Here is a 14,909-nt window from a genome sequence, read left to right as displayed (position 1 = left end):
GCTCCTTCCGTCTTTGTGCCCGGCCCGCCAAGCCAGCGCTTAGTAGGCCGCGAGTCCATTTGGCTGGAGAACCTTGAGTTGCCAGCTCGAGAACTTCTGCAGCGTTGAGTGGAAGAGCGAGCCTTCAGCCCTTACCCTACCCGCCTGGGTCACAGGCCCCTGCCGGCCACCCGGGCGCCCACGCCTGGGCCTGGGCGAGCCCCCCCAGAGCCGGTCTGCCCTGGCCCATAAGGCAGCCCAGGCCTCTAGGCCCAAGCTCCCAGGCTAGCCGCCCTTCCAGGCCCCTCCCCTCCGCGCGCTAACCTCGGGGCCGCTCTCCCTGGCCTGGGCGGCCAGTGGTGGCCCCTGAGAGGGAGGGAGGTGGGGAATAGGAAGAGAGCCTTCCGCCTCGACAGGGCTGTGGGAAAACTTGGCCAACTTTTTGGCCCGCTTCTAAACGAGCTGACTTGATCTTATTTTTCCTACTCTTACTTCCTCCTCATCCTGACTTCACCGACTTGTTACCTTGTATTATGTCTGTGTTTTTGTAAGCCACCTCAAACCCTCTGAAAGGAGGCAGGCGTAAATAAATTGGTAGGCAAATATAGTAGTTTGTTCCTCTCCGGGATTACCCACACCCTTGAAATCCAAATAACTCTACCCACTGACCCCCCACCTCCATTCTTTCTGGATTGCACATGCCCCAAATTGACTTCCTTTCTTTCCTCTTTCAATAAGTAGTTATTAAGCAGAAGGATGAGTGACAGGGATAAAGATGAATAAGACAAGTCATAGTCCTTGCCCCAGCGAATTTCCTGGGCAGAGACATCTAGAGGAACACAGTCCCAGAGGTGCTGTGAGGAGATAGCATTCAATCATTCATGCCATATTTATTGAAGGCCTACTGTGTACCAGGAACTAGTCCAAACTTTTAGGGTAAAACAATGAACAAAAACGTTCCCTGCATTCTTGAAACCTGAATTAGGGGGTTAGGTGCTTAAAGAGACACTTAATAGCTGCAACAGGAAGAAGGATGGGAGCTGAGGGGTTAGGGGGGTAGTTGCCAGAGAAGCCTGGAGGAGATGGGCTTTGACAGGCTTTGATGGGATTTGGTAGATGGAGGGCCAGGGGGAGCAGGCTGGGAGAGGGAGCTATTCTAGGCCTGGGGCATCCACCTCTTTAGTCAAAGCCTGAAGTAGGTGTCCCAAGGGAATTGGTCATACCAGAACCAGTCTTCCCCACAGGAAGCATTTTCTTACCATCCGAGTTAGATTATACATTTTTCACAAGGGCAACCCAATGAACTTCAGTGAACTCAACAAAAATGTCCAGAGAATGGGGAATTCGGGTCAACTTTATTTTTCAGGACAGCTGAAGGTTAAGCTCATTTCCACTTGGGCTGTTGAAATTCTTCCTGACAAATGTTAGTTCTTTCCTTGCCTTACTGAGTAGCAGGGCCTGGTCTCTCAGTTGTGGCTTGGAAATGCAGGGGTTTGGGTAGGTTGGGGGAGGGGGGGTGTCTCTTAGTGTCCTCTGGGTATTCATGGCTTAGTTCGTCTCTGCAGTCAATATATTCCTGAAGACGGGAAAGGCTACCCACTCCAGTATTCTGGCCTGGAGAATTCCATGGACTGTATAGTCCATGGAGTCAAAAAGAGTTGGACTCTACTGAATGACTTTCACTTCTTGCTTCTGAGTCAACTGCAGCTCTTAGGAGAGTAGAAGAGAAGACAGGTGTGATCATTCCATTTAGTGACTGGGTCAGTGGAGATTTTCCAAAAGGCATGGGGGTGAGGTGTGATGTGATGATGACGTGTGTTCAGCCCTCCAAGGAAGATGGGAGGAGGTGGGCAGAGGAGGGACAGGAATTACTATTGTTTAAACCAAGATACTTTTTAAAGTAAACCTTTTCCTGATGAAAACTGTACATATAGAAAATGCACAAATTCTTTATTCAGCTCAGTACATTTTCATAAAGTGAGCACCCTTGTGTCCCCAGCATCCAGATAAAGAAACAGAAATCTCCAGCTCCCTCTTGGCACAGTCCCAACTTCTGTTAGAATCCTTTGGTTTCACCTTCCAGGTGTACTGTATGGAAGAAATCATTTGTTAGGTATTCCTGGTTTCCTTTACCCAACAATTTGTCTGAGATTCATTCATGTTATTGCACACATGGCTGCAGAAAGTTCATTATCACTGCTGCTAAGTTACATGATGTGAATGTACCACAGTTTAGATATTCACTCTTGTTGAGGACATCTGGATAGTTTCTGGTTTGGGGCTATTACAAGTAGTGCTATTGCGAATGTTCTAGCGTATGTCTTGGTGAATAGATGTGCAAACTTCTGTTGGGTCCACACCTAAGAGAGGAATTCCTGGATCATAGGATATGTATACTCAGCTATTAGAGACAAGCAGAGCACTTAAGAGCAAAAGGAGGTACTATTAATAGTTGTGACTCGACTAGGGACGTGAACCTGACCTGGCCGATTTCAACTGGGGTTGACCTCAACCATATCAACAGGATTGGCCTGGGTAAGCTTGGTGTCGGGTCACTCTACTGCACAGTGACCACTCTCTTGGAGAGTCACCCAGCTACTAGTACATCTGGTCATCTGGCAGGATCCGGCCTCCAGGCCCTGCTGACCACAAGCTCTGCTGCCAGGAAGCCTGGCAGGCCCAGAGTGGGAGGAGGGCCTTTTCTGCTTCCAGCTTTCAAGGGAAAAGCTCTCCAATGAATAGGAGGGCCCAGGAGACAGGCACCTCTCTGCCCCCTGCCCTGAGCCAGCAGCCCACCTTGCATGGCCCCAGGACACCATGAACTTCATCAGCTGCCTACTTCAGGGCCAGAGCCCAGGGAAGCCCAGCTCCTCTCCAGCCTTGGGAAAAACCCTAAGGAAAAGGGGGAGCTGATGAGAAAATACTAAACATTTATGTTCCCTTAGCGCCCTCAACCCCCTACTAGTTCAGTAATGCTAGTGCCCCCATTCTACAGGTGTTAAAACCAATGCTAGGGGAGGTTAAATAGCTTGGAACTCTGCCACTTTCCTCTCCACTGCTTTTATCCCACACTGAACAGGCTTGCTACCTTCTCTCAGCCTGGCCAGATAGGAGATGTGGCCTTGAACAAGGTAGCTACATTCCCTGTCTTCAAGTGGTTTACTTTGAATGAGTTGGGGAGACAGACAAGTACATGGCTTCATCAGTGTGGTACCTGCTGTGATGGGGAACACAGGACAGGGACCCAGAGTATAGGTGGAGCATTCCAGGAGGCCTTGGAACCAGGTGTGGGAGGGAGAAGGGCATCTGATATAAGATGGGCTTCGGGCTCTGACATACACAGTGAACTGGCATTCAGCATCCCTTCTCACACTCCTTTGAAGCTATAGTTTGGGATGTGAATTAGGTTCCCCTTTGAAAAAGTGAAATTGGAAAGGCGGAAGCAAGGTGAGGGGAGTCTTGCTGTGTGGGTTGTGGAGATGTGGGGTCACCAGCTTTGTGAGGTCAAAGGCAGGGGTAGTGGCGGAGGGGCCTTCTGCCCTGGATCAGAGCTAAGCCATTCAGGTGGGGCCTCCTGATTTCCTACCCCCATCCCCCAATCAGGACAGAGGCAGGCAGTTTAGTTTGTATTGTTCTAGGAGACTCAGCCCAGAGCTGGCTCCTCCAGTTCTTCCAATGATTTTGTAAACACCGAATTCCCAGCATTGAATGTTAAATTCTGCCTAAAACGTTAGGCATGTCCCTTCTCTTCTCAAATCCTCCAGGGGCTCCTGTCTAACACAGTGAAAACAAAGTCCTCACGAAGGCCCTGCAAGTGTATTACCTGCATCCATACCCCTGTGCCTCTCATCTCCTACCTGTGGTTCTGTTTTAGACACACAAGCCTCCTCAATCGTTCCCCAGACCTGCCAGGCATGAGGTCACCTCAGGACCTTTACACTTGCGACTCCCTCCGTCTGACATGCTCTTCTGCTAGACATCCTCAAGGCCTGACCTCTCAGTGCCTCAGGTCTCCTGTTCAGTATTACCCGTCCATGCTATTTAAAATTGCACATCTCCCCCAGCAACCCCTGACCCACTTTACCATGTTTTTTCTCCCATTTTTTTCTCCCCTGTAACACTTACCAGTTTCTGACATGCTATCTAATTTTAACTTTTCTATTGAACTATTATCAATAAAAGTGATATGTATTGCATTTGCTGTTAGTTCTCCCCACTGCAAGGCCAGCACCACGAAGGCAGGGAATTTTATCTTTTGTGTCCACTGGGTATCCCCAGGGCCTAACTCAGTATTCAGGCTCAAAAACTGTGTTGAATGAAGAATGATTAGAGGCCAAACCACAGGCCGGCAGTTTAGGAATCTGTCCTCAAACTTCAAGGCAAAGAAGAGAATAAGGAACCCAGCAAGTCATCATGGGAGTGATACAGTGGCCCAAAGGGAGTGAGACAGGGCTTCTCCACCTTACGGAGACACCTGGTTTTTGTGAGTAGGTTAATGTTGCTGCACCATCATCACGGGATCTGAGCCCAGACTCATTTCTGGTGGAAATTACCTTCGGATTTTCTAGTTTGCCACCAATCGTGGGAAATTGTTTTCTTTTTTTTCCCTTTTGGTCTCAGGTTTAGTCAGGAGCTGCCAGCTACCTGACAACCATCTTGGCCTTGTGGCTGGGCAGACTGGCTGGGTTGCTTGTTGGTGACTGGGCAGTGTGGTAGCTCAGCAGCCTGGGCTCTGGGAGAGGGTAAGGTTTACCTCACCTGGAACAAAATAGTTTCCCTTTGGCCTAAGGTACTTTCTGAGAATGTCCAGTGCAGGCAGCTCTGCAGGTTAAATGTCCCCAAACATGCTGCCACCTGCCACTCAGGAATGACTGAAAACACACACTTTAAAGTCGTGCAGCCTGTGAAAGCCCTGTGCACATGAGCCTGTGGAAGGAAGTGTTAGAGCAGCGAGGGCAGGCCTGACTCCCTTCTCTGTGGGCTGGACAAGTCTTTGAAGCCCTGGAATGGGTTTGTCTCCACCCCCCACCGCCGCGGGGTAGGTCGTCCTCTACAGCTCCTTAACCTGAGAACTCATGTCCTCTGGCTGCAGCCACCTGTTCCCGCCCGCGTCACGCTTCTGGAACAGACTCTTAAGCTTTCAGGAGTCTCCTGTGGTCTTTGACTTCTGTTTCTCTTGTCTCTATTTCTTGCCTGCTTTTCAGGTGGGGATGTGTTCTGGGCCTGGGAAGGGACCACTAACCCCTGGACCTTCAAAAGTGACTGTTCTCCGTAACTAGCTGCGGGGAGGCTCCCTCCCGCGGGAAGTCTGGGGTTGAAGGAGTCTTGCCGGCTTCATTCCGCCTTTGCGGGGAGACGCTGCTGAGTGGGGAGACGTGCCCAGGGAGACATAGTGCTTTGTCCCCTCCATGCCACTCTGAACCCTCACCCCCAACTTTTCTTGGGGTTGACAGTGTGGCCCTGGGGTCGGGGGTTTCTCCATACTGCGCATGCCCAGGAGGAGCTGCTGCCTGCCTGAACCATAAGCGCATGGGACGCTGCGCGGGACTCAGACCAGCGGGCCAAGGGCCTGAGTCGACTGGGAAAGGAAAGCAGGGTGGAGGTCGAAGGGCGGGGGCCCGGGCTGAGGAGGAGGTGGGCTGGGGTGGGGGGAAGAGCCCCAGCCCTGGGATTCGTTGGGATCCTCCAGGGCTTTGTTTGGTTCTCCTGCGCCCCGAGAAACTCGCCCCAGGCCCGAGGGGGCCTTGGCTCGGAAGAAGTTTGGTGAATGGACAGATGAATGAGAGCGAAAGGGGCCGCGGGCGGGGCTGAGCTCGCGGGGTGGGGGAGGGGCGGCGGCCACTGGCGGGAGACCCGGGAGGAGGGAGCCGGCAGGCTGGCCGGGCCTGCCGGTCTAGGATCCGGCCGGGAGGCGGCGGGGAGGGGCCGAGCGGCCGCCCGCCCCGACAGCCTGCCTTAGACCTCGTTCCTCTCGGCACTCGGCCTCCAGGTCTCTACACCTGGCGAGCCCTGGGGGTCGTCAGTCCTCCAAGGCCTAGTCCTCGCTGTGAATTGGTGGCCACCTTCTTTTGCTTCCTTTCTTTATTACTTTCCAGCCACTAGAGGTCAGCGGCCTTGCCCTCCAGGACTTGAATTATCTGAGTGGCCCCGAGGGTGGGCATCTTCCCTCTGTTGGCCCTCTGTGAACCCTCCCCCACTCCCCTCCCCCCACAGTTGCCTTATCTCTGATGCCTGGATGGTGGGAGATACTGGCTACTGGGATCCGAGCAGCAGGGACAGGTCTCTAGGCCTAGAGCAGTGAGCCCGTGAGCAGAGAAAACCCAAAGGCCTGCCTTGCTGGTAGCTGCCAGGGACTCTGGCGAAAGCAGGAGCCCAGTGTGGGCAGTGCCAGGCAGGAGCTGCTGACAGCCAGGTTTCTGGGTCACCATCCAGGGTGCCCTGCCAGTTCCCAGGCTTTGGGGGTGGAGTGGCGTGAGGGCAGGTCTGCATCCAGAGCCCAGACCCTGCTGCCTCCTTCGGGCAGTTCTGGGCCCTGCTCCCATCCCCTCAGCAGCCCTGGAGTTCCCCAGGGAGGGGCTGGTTGTTCCTCAAACTCCCTTTGGGCCTGGGGGGTCTTCTCTCCTGGAGGTGGGGTGTAAAGGTGGTCCAGAACCCCTCCCACCCACCCTCCTCCACCTGTGTTCCCTGGGCTCTGTCCACAGTTCCTATGCATCCCCCTTTCTGGCAGTTTTGCTTTTCGTGAGACTTTGGCGGCAGGATAGCTTTCATGGGCATAAATCCTTCTAGTTTCTAAAGAAGGAAGTCATCTCAGTACGGTAAGGTTGGCACCTGGTGCCCCACCATCTGGGCACTGCCTCGTTCAGCTTAAGGTGGTGGCTTGGTTCCCTGGAAGTCTTATAATACTTTACTCTCAAGAACTCAAGTACCCCTCACAGAGTGAAATTGAGGTTGAAAGACCTGAACTGTGTTGAAAGATGTTGCTGTGGTAAGGGGTAGAGATGGATAAAAAATGGAAGGTCTGGAGATGGGTGGGGGGAGCTGGGATGTCTTTGTGGCCATTAGGTGCTGGGAATGGAGGGGACGTGACTGGGATTGGGAAGCTCTGTGCTGGCTGCTGTTATAGACAGCTGCGGGGGGGGCCCCCCCGCCCCCCCCCGGGGCGGGGTTGGTAGGGGGGACAAAACTATACTAAAGAATGTACATTACTCCCATCCACACAGGAGGAATCATGTCCCCATTTCATAGGTGAGGAAACTGGGGCCATCCATGAGGTCAGGAGACTTGCCAAGGCCAGTGCAGAGCCAGGATGCAGACTATCTGCTGCCTCACTTTTCTGAATCCTGCTCCACCCCACTGGGCTCTCCCTGCTACCCTGCTCTACTTTTGAAACATTCAGAGGCCTTATCTGACATCTCGATTCTGCTGCCCACCATGTTACCAGTTGATACAGGTGGTGGCTGAGCACTCCATATGTGATGAGTTTGAATTCAGATGTGATGGAAATACTGTGAAGTCCTCACTGGCTTTCCAAGCCTAAGTATTTTTTAAAATGTAGAAATAGTAGTAGTAGTCTGTATATGGTAATATTTGGGTGTATTGGCTTAAAGGAAATCTGTCATTAAAATTGACTTCATGTGCCTCTTGTCGCCATTGCAGCTTACATTGCGTGGGCGCCTTTCATTCTGTTTCTGTTGGACTGTGCTGGTCTGAATCGTTTAGTTAGTTATTGTCTTCCCACCTCCCCAGAATGTCCGTTCTTGGAAGGCAAGAGTCCACATATTTTTGCTCACTGTTTTGTTCAGGGTTGTATTTAAGGTTTTCAGAGCCTGGCACTGGGTTTTTCTTTTATTATAGGTGTTCAATAAATATTTGTTTAATTGAATGGAACCAATCTAATTCCGGGTCAGTCTTGGAGGGTTAGTAGGGGAGCCTAAGGGAGGGGATCTTTCATCCTACAGGACCTCCCAGGTTGCCGATCTCCCGTCTCCTCCTGCCACCCCGCGGGCTTCCACAGGGTGAACTGCTCGAGCCGGAAGGGGTCCTTCTTGACCCCGTGCCCCCCACGGCGTGTGGACAAATGAGTCTGGGGGTCTGGCAGCAGACCAGCGGTGCTGGAAGCTAGGAGGTTTGCCTAGTGGAGGAAATAGACCGAAAGAGCCCCTGGGACCCTAGATGCAGAGTGCCGGCCCGGAACCGCGGGCCGGGCCCTCCCCTCGGTGCGCTGGGGGTGTGCGTGTTGTCGTCTACGGAGAGGGTGTTGGGTGTGTACGGCCCGGGCTCACACAAGGTCACTGTGTCAGAGGCGCGTTCCGAACACTTTCTCTTTCCTTGCGATTCGATTGCGGCTCCGAAAGCCCCTTCCGTAGGGACTTCCCTCCGCGCCTGACTCACGCTGCCTCATGCGTGTGACTCAGGCCGGGCGCCGCGCCAGCCGCGCTCTCCCCGCCCCTCCCGCCGGCCCGGCCCCCGCGCCTGCCGCAGGGGCGGGCAGAGCGCCGGCGGCGGCAGGGCGGCGCGTCGGGGGCCGGGCTCGCCCGGAGAGCGGGGGACCGAGGCTCTGGCGGGGCACCGGGGTGCGTCTGGAGTGGGTGGTAATGCAGGAACTGAGCTGGGGAAACGGGTGAGAGTCAGACCCCGCTGTAGGAGAGGCTGCCGGAGGGAGACCGAGGAAATGGGAGGAGAGAGAAAGTGGAGAAGGACAGAGACAGGAAAGAGAGCCGAAAGCCCTCCCGGGGTCCAGGCCGACCGAAGGTGGGAGCATGGACAAGTGAGAGGAAGGGAGGGAAAAAGGAGGGACCCAGAAGGGGTGGGAGCTGCCGCCCCGGGTCCTGATAACCACCTGGGGGCCGGTGGCCTGTCCTGGGTGGTTGGGCCGAGGGACCACAGCCTAGAGCCTCACTGTTCTCTCCCAGCCCCGCCTTCCCAGCTCTATGCCAGCAGGCACGTTACTTCCTGTCTCTGGGTCTCCATCTTCTCATCCGCAAAATGGGAGGCGGTGGTGGGGCACAGTCCTGCCCGCCTCCCCGCCCCCACACTGTGCATGTGATTCTCCTTCATCCACCCCTGCTCCAACCAGCGCAATGCCTCGGAGGCTGACCCCTTGACCCTTGTCCCCGGGCCCCCTCCTCAGCTGGCTTTCTCTTGGGCAGTACGCACTAGCAGAGGAGAAGAAAAGTTGGGGGTCCTTCATCCTCTGCTTTGTCCCTGGTTTGGCTGCCCCTGCGTCTCTGAATAACCACAGCTCCAGGAACTAGCATCTGGCCTTGCCCTTTCAGCCTTGGGGATTATAGGAATTCCTGCCATTGCTGGTCCCAGTGCCACATCACCCTTCTCTGATATCCTTCACCGGACAGCACCCTTGTAAAGAGCCCCTCTGCTGAAGTCTGTTGAAGCCCCTGGGTTGGGGTCCCCTTTCCTACCAGGGCCCCGACTGCTGCGTTGGAGGGTGAGCACTCAGTGAAGCAGCACAGTGCTTACTGTGCTTAGTCGCTTAGTTGTGTCTGACTCTTCAGCCCCATGCACTGTAGCCGACCAGGGTCCTCTGTCCGTGGAGATTATCCAGGCATGAATACTGGAGTCAGTTGCCATACCCTTCTCCATGGATCTTCCCAACCCAGGGATCGAACCCAGATGTCCTGCGTTGCAGGAAGATTCTTTACCTTGTGAGCCAGCAGGGAAGCCCCCATCAGTCATACCTCTTAGCTTTTTCTGTTCCTTCCTTCCACAGTGGGGGCAGCCAGAGATGATAACCCTCAACAGATTGTGTGTGTGTGATTCACTCAGTCGTGTCCAACTGTTTGCAATGCCACAGACTGTAGCCCACCAGGCTCCACTGTCCATGGAATTCTCCAGGCAGGAATACTGCAGTGGGTGCCATTCCTCTCTCCAGGGATCTTCCCAACCCAGGGATTGAACCAGGCCTCCGACATTGCGGGCAGATTCTGTAAAGAGCCACCAGGGAAGCAGAGTGATACCCAATATTAAAAAGCACTCAGCAAGAGGGAAGGGATATATGTATACATATGGCTGATTCACTTCATTGTACAGCAGAAACTAACACAAATTTGTTGTGTCCGACTCTTCGCGACCCCATGAACTGCAGCATGCCAAGCCTCCCTGTCTATCACCAACTCCTGGAGTCCACCCAAACCCATGTCCATTGAGTCAGTGATGCCATCTAACTGTCTCATCTTCAGTCATCCCCTTCTCCTCCTGCCCTCAATCTTCCCCAGCATCAGGGTCTTTTCAGATGAGTCAGCTCTTCTCATCAGGTGGCCAAAGTATTGGAGTTTCAGCTTCAACATCCGTCCTTCCAATGAACACCCAAGACTGATCTCCTTTAGGATGGACTGGTTGGATCTCCTTGCAGTCCAAGGGACTCTCAAGAGTCTTCTCCAACACCACAGTTCAAAAGCATGAATTCTTCAGCGCTTAGCTTTCTTTATAGTCCAACTCTCACATCCATACATGACCACTGGAAAAACCATAGCCTTGACTAGATGGACCTTTGTTGACAAAGTGATGTCTCTGCTTTTTAATATGCTGTCTAGGTTGGTCATAACTTTTCTTCCAAGGAGTAAGTGTCTTTTAATTTCATGGCTGCAATCACCATCTGCAGTGATTTTGGAGCCCAGAAAAATAAAAAGTCAGCCACTGTTTCTACTGTTTCCCCATCTATTTGCCATGAAGTGGTGGGACTGGATGCCATGATCTTCGTTTTCTGAATGTTGAGCTTTAAGCCAACTTTTTCACTCTCCTCTTTCACCTTCATCAAGAGGCCCTTTAGTTCTTCTCCACTTTCTGCCATAAGGGTGGTGTCATCTGCATATCTGAGATTATTGATATTTCTCCAGGCAGTCTTGATTCCAGCTTGTGCTTCCTCCAGCCCAGCATTTCTCATGATGTACTCTGCATATAAGTTAAATAAGCAAGGTGATAATATACAGCCTTGACGTACTCCTTTTCCTATTTGGAACCAGTCTGTTGTTCCATGTCCAGTTCTAACTGTTGCTTCCTGATCTGCATACAGATTTCTCAAGAGGCAGGTGAGGTGGTCTGGTATTCCCATCTCTTGAAGAATTTTCCACAGTTTATTGTGATCTACACAGTCAAAGGCTTTGGCATAGTCAATAAAGCAGAAATAGATGTTTTTCTGGAACTCTCTTGCTTTTTCGATGATCCAGCGGATGTTGGCAATTTGATCTCTGGTTCCTCTGCCTTTTCTAAAACCAGATTGAACATTTGGACGTTCTCCGTTCACGTACTGATGAAGCCTGGCTTGGAGAATTTTGAGCATGACTTTACTAGCATGTGAGATGAGTGCAATTGTGTGGTAGTTTGAGCATTCTTTGGCATTGCCTTTCTTTGGGATTGGAATGAAAACTGACCTTTTCCAGTCCTGTGGCTACTGCTGAATTTTCCAAATTTGCTTACACTCCAATAATAAAATTTAAAAAACTAAAAGAAAAATATAGCACTCAGGGGACTTCTCTGGTGTCCAGCAGTAAAGACTCTGTGCTTCCACTCCAGGGGGCATGGTTTTGAGCCCTTGTCAGGAAACTATTTTAATAGGATTTCACATACCTGAGGTGCGGCCAAAAGGTTAAAAGAAAACACAACACTCAGATACCTATTAGCTCTTTAAATCATCACCGTGAGTCTGTGAAACAGGGGTGAGGTTATTAGCTTCATTTAGATGAGAAACATGCAGCTCGTGTGTTTAAGAAGAAACACAATGGAATAAGAATAGTGGCAGTGAGCTGTTTCCTATGGATGATAGACCAGGTTAGGGAGGGGGCAGCTATGAATAACAGTAACAATAGTAGTAAAGATGTATTAATACTTCCCAAATGCCAGATAGAGTTGATATACTCTTAATGAACTCATAATCCTTGCAACAACCCTGTGAGGTAGCTGCTTTCCTTACTGCCATTTTACTCTTGCGATAATTGAGGCACAGAGAGGTTAAGTAACTTTCCAAAGGTCACACAGCAGAGGTAGGCTGGAACACAGTTAGTCTGGTTCAAGATCCTCACTCTAAACTTCTCCTAGGTACCCCCTTGGTGAGGGGTAGGCAGGGCAAGCACACCTGAGTTCCAGGTTGAGCAGACAACATGGGCAGGGCATTGGTGGGGAACAAGCTTTTGTTGTAGGCTCTGGAAATAACCAGCCAAGTTGTAGTGCCTGGGGTAGAAGGAAGCAGTGAAGGGAGTGAATTGGAGCTAATTTGGGGAATCCACCTGTCAGCCTGGGGCATGACTTTATTCTGAAGGTACTAGGGAGCCATGGAGGGTGTTGAGCAGGGATGGTACAGGTGGGCATTTTAGAAAGGATAATTTTAAAATGCAAGGGAGATACTGTTTTCCTCCTGTCAAATGGCAATGAGCTTTAAAGTGATAATTCCTGAAGTTGGCTGTGTTTCAGAGCATTGAGTGCTCCACATGTAGCTGATGGGAAGCTGTTGGCTTGACCTTCCTGGAAAGCAGCTGAGCCCTACGTAAGCTTGAGGAGGGTTCAGCCTTTTGACCAGCTAATTCCATGTCTAGGAGTCTCACATCTGACATAATTAGAAAAGGGTGTTAGAGATTTATGTCTCAAAATCTGAAATTCATTCCATCGTTGAAAATAATAGTAATAATAAAAGGAAAGAATATAAATGTCCAACAGGAGGGAATTGCTAAAATAAGAATTAAATATCACTGAAAGTTTTATAGCCATTAATATAATTTTTTGAAGAGAGTAAGCGCATCAGAAATGCCACAGATTTCTAGAACTCTTAGACGTGATAACTGAGTTCATTGTGGCTGCAAGGTACAAGGTTAACACACAAAAATCAATCATATTTCTATATGCTAGCAGTGAACAACTGGAAACAAAAAGACAGTAAATACTATTTATAATGACTCCAAAAAGAAAAAAACAGTAAAGAAATACTTGGGTATAAACCTAGCAAAACATATGCAAGATGTCTATGCTGAAAACTGTAAAATGTTGATGAAATATATAAAAGACGATCTAAATACACGGAGAAACATAACGTGTTCATGGATTGGAAGGCTCAGCAGAGTAAGGATGTTGTTTCTCCCCAGACCAATCATATTTGCTGTAACAAAGTACCACAAACTGGGTAGCTTAAAACAATGGAAATTTATTGTCTCACAGCTCTGGAAGCTGGAGATCTGAAATCAAGGTGTCAACGGAATCATTCTGTCTCTGAAGCCTCCAGGGGAGGATCTTTCCCTGCAGTCCTGGGTGGCCCTCGGCTGGCGGCTGCAGCACTCAAACATCTGCCTCTGTGGCCAACCTAGTGCTCGCCCTGTGTCTGTCTCTCTTGTGGGGACCTCAGACTGAGGACTCACCCTCTCCCGCTGTGACCTCATCTTAACTAATTGCATCTACAATGACTCTATCCAAATGAATTCACATTCTGAGGTGATGTGTTGGGCCCCAGTTAGGACTTAAGTGGATCTTTTTGGGGGACACAATTCATAAAATTGATCTGTAGATTCAACACAGTTCCAATCAGATCCCAGCAGGAATTCTTATAGATACAGAAAAGCTGATTCTAAAGTTTACATGGAACGGCCAAGAAACTAGAATAGCTAGAAACAATTCTAAAAAAGAATGAAGTTGAAGGAATGAGATGATCTGATTTTAGGACAGAACAGGCTTGCAACGTTAATCAAGAGTATAGTGTGGTCAGAGGAGAGGACACATAGATCAATGAAACAGAATAGAGAGCCCAGAAATAAATCCACGTAAATACAGTCAATGGATTTTGACAGAGGTGCAGAGCAATTCACTGGGGAAAGGACAGTCTTTTCAACAAATGGTTCTGGAACAACTAGAAGACTATGTGAGAGAAAAGGGAATCTTGTCCTAAACTTCACACAGTATACTAAAATTAACTTAAAGTGAGTTATAGATCTAAACCTGAAACTATAAAATGTCTGGAAGAAAACATAGAAAATCTTCATGACCTGCGATTAATCAATGTGTTCCTAAAGCATGACACTAAAACCGAGATTCATGAAAAAAAAAAACCCTGATAAATTGGACTTTATCAGTTTATCAAAAGTATCTGTTACTGTTAAGAGAATGAAAAGACCAAAAAAAATTATAAAGGAGAACTAAAAGACAAATTATAGGCTGAGAGACAATGTTTGTAAATCATATATTTGATGAAAGACGTATTCAAAATTCATTAAAAACTCTTAGAACTGAACAGTAAGAAAACAACCAACCTGTTTTAAACAGGCTAAAAATCTGCACAGACACGTCATCCGAGGGGATATACAGATGGCAAATAAGCACACACAAAGATACTTAATGTCATTGAGAGGGTAACAGGTAGGAAGGCCAGAGGTCCCCAAGCGGCAGGAAGAAATGCACTGCCGGTGACAGACATTCTTTTCCTCTCTACACAAAATTAAGAAGCTTCTTTTAACTCTGTGTTGATGAAACTGCTTCTGCCTAAGACTAACCTTTTTTCTTTCTTTTCTCAAACCTTGGACTGATAATGGCTCAACAAACTAGTATGCATGTCAATTGTTTTATGGCTGGGAATGACACTCCTTGTGCCATCCTATCTCAAAAATGCATATTGTGGGAGAGGGGCCTGGTGAAACTCCCTCAACCTAGAGGTGTCTCTCTCATCTGATTAATAAGCTTGCTAACAGACATAAAGTAAATGTCGCTCAGTGGTGTCTGACTCTTTGCAACCCCATGGATTGTAGCCTACCAGGTTCCTCCATCCATGGGATTTTCCGGGCAAGAATACTGGAGTGGGTTGCCATTTCCTTCTCCAGGAGATCTTCCCAACCCAGGGATTGAACCCAGGTCTCCCATGTTGTAGGCAGACACTTTACCATCTGAGCCACCAGGGAAGTCACCTTAGGTAAAGAGAGAATTAATAGGACTTGGGCATGAGG

The sequence above is a fragment of the Ovis canadensis genome, chromosome 20 (genome assembly GCF_042477335.2).
Source record: "Ovis canadensis isolate MfBH-ARS-UI-01 breed Bighorn chromosome 20, ARS-UI_OviCan_v2, whole genome shotgun sequence".
Lineage (NCBI taxonomy): Eukaryota > Metazoa > Chordata > Mammalia > Artiodactyla > Bovidae > Ovis > Ovis canadensis.
The sequence above is the reverse complement of the archived record's forward strand: the minus strand, read 5'-3'. Positions refer to the sequence as shown.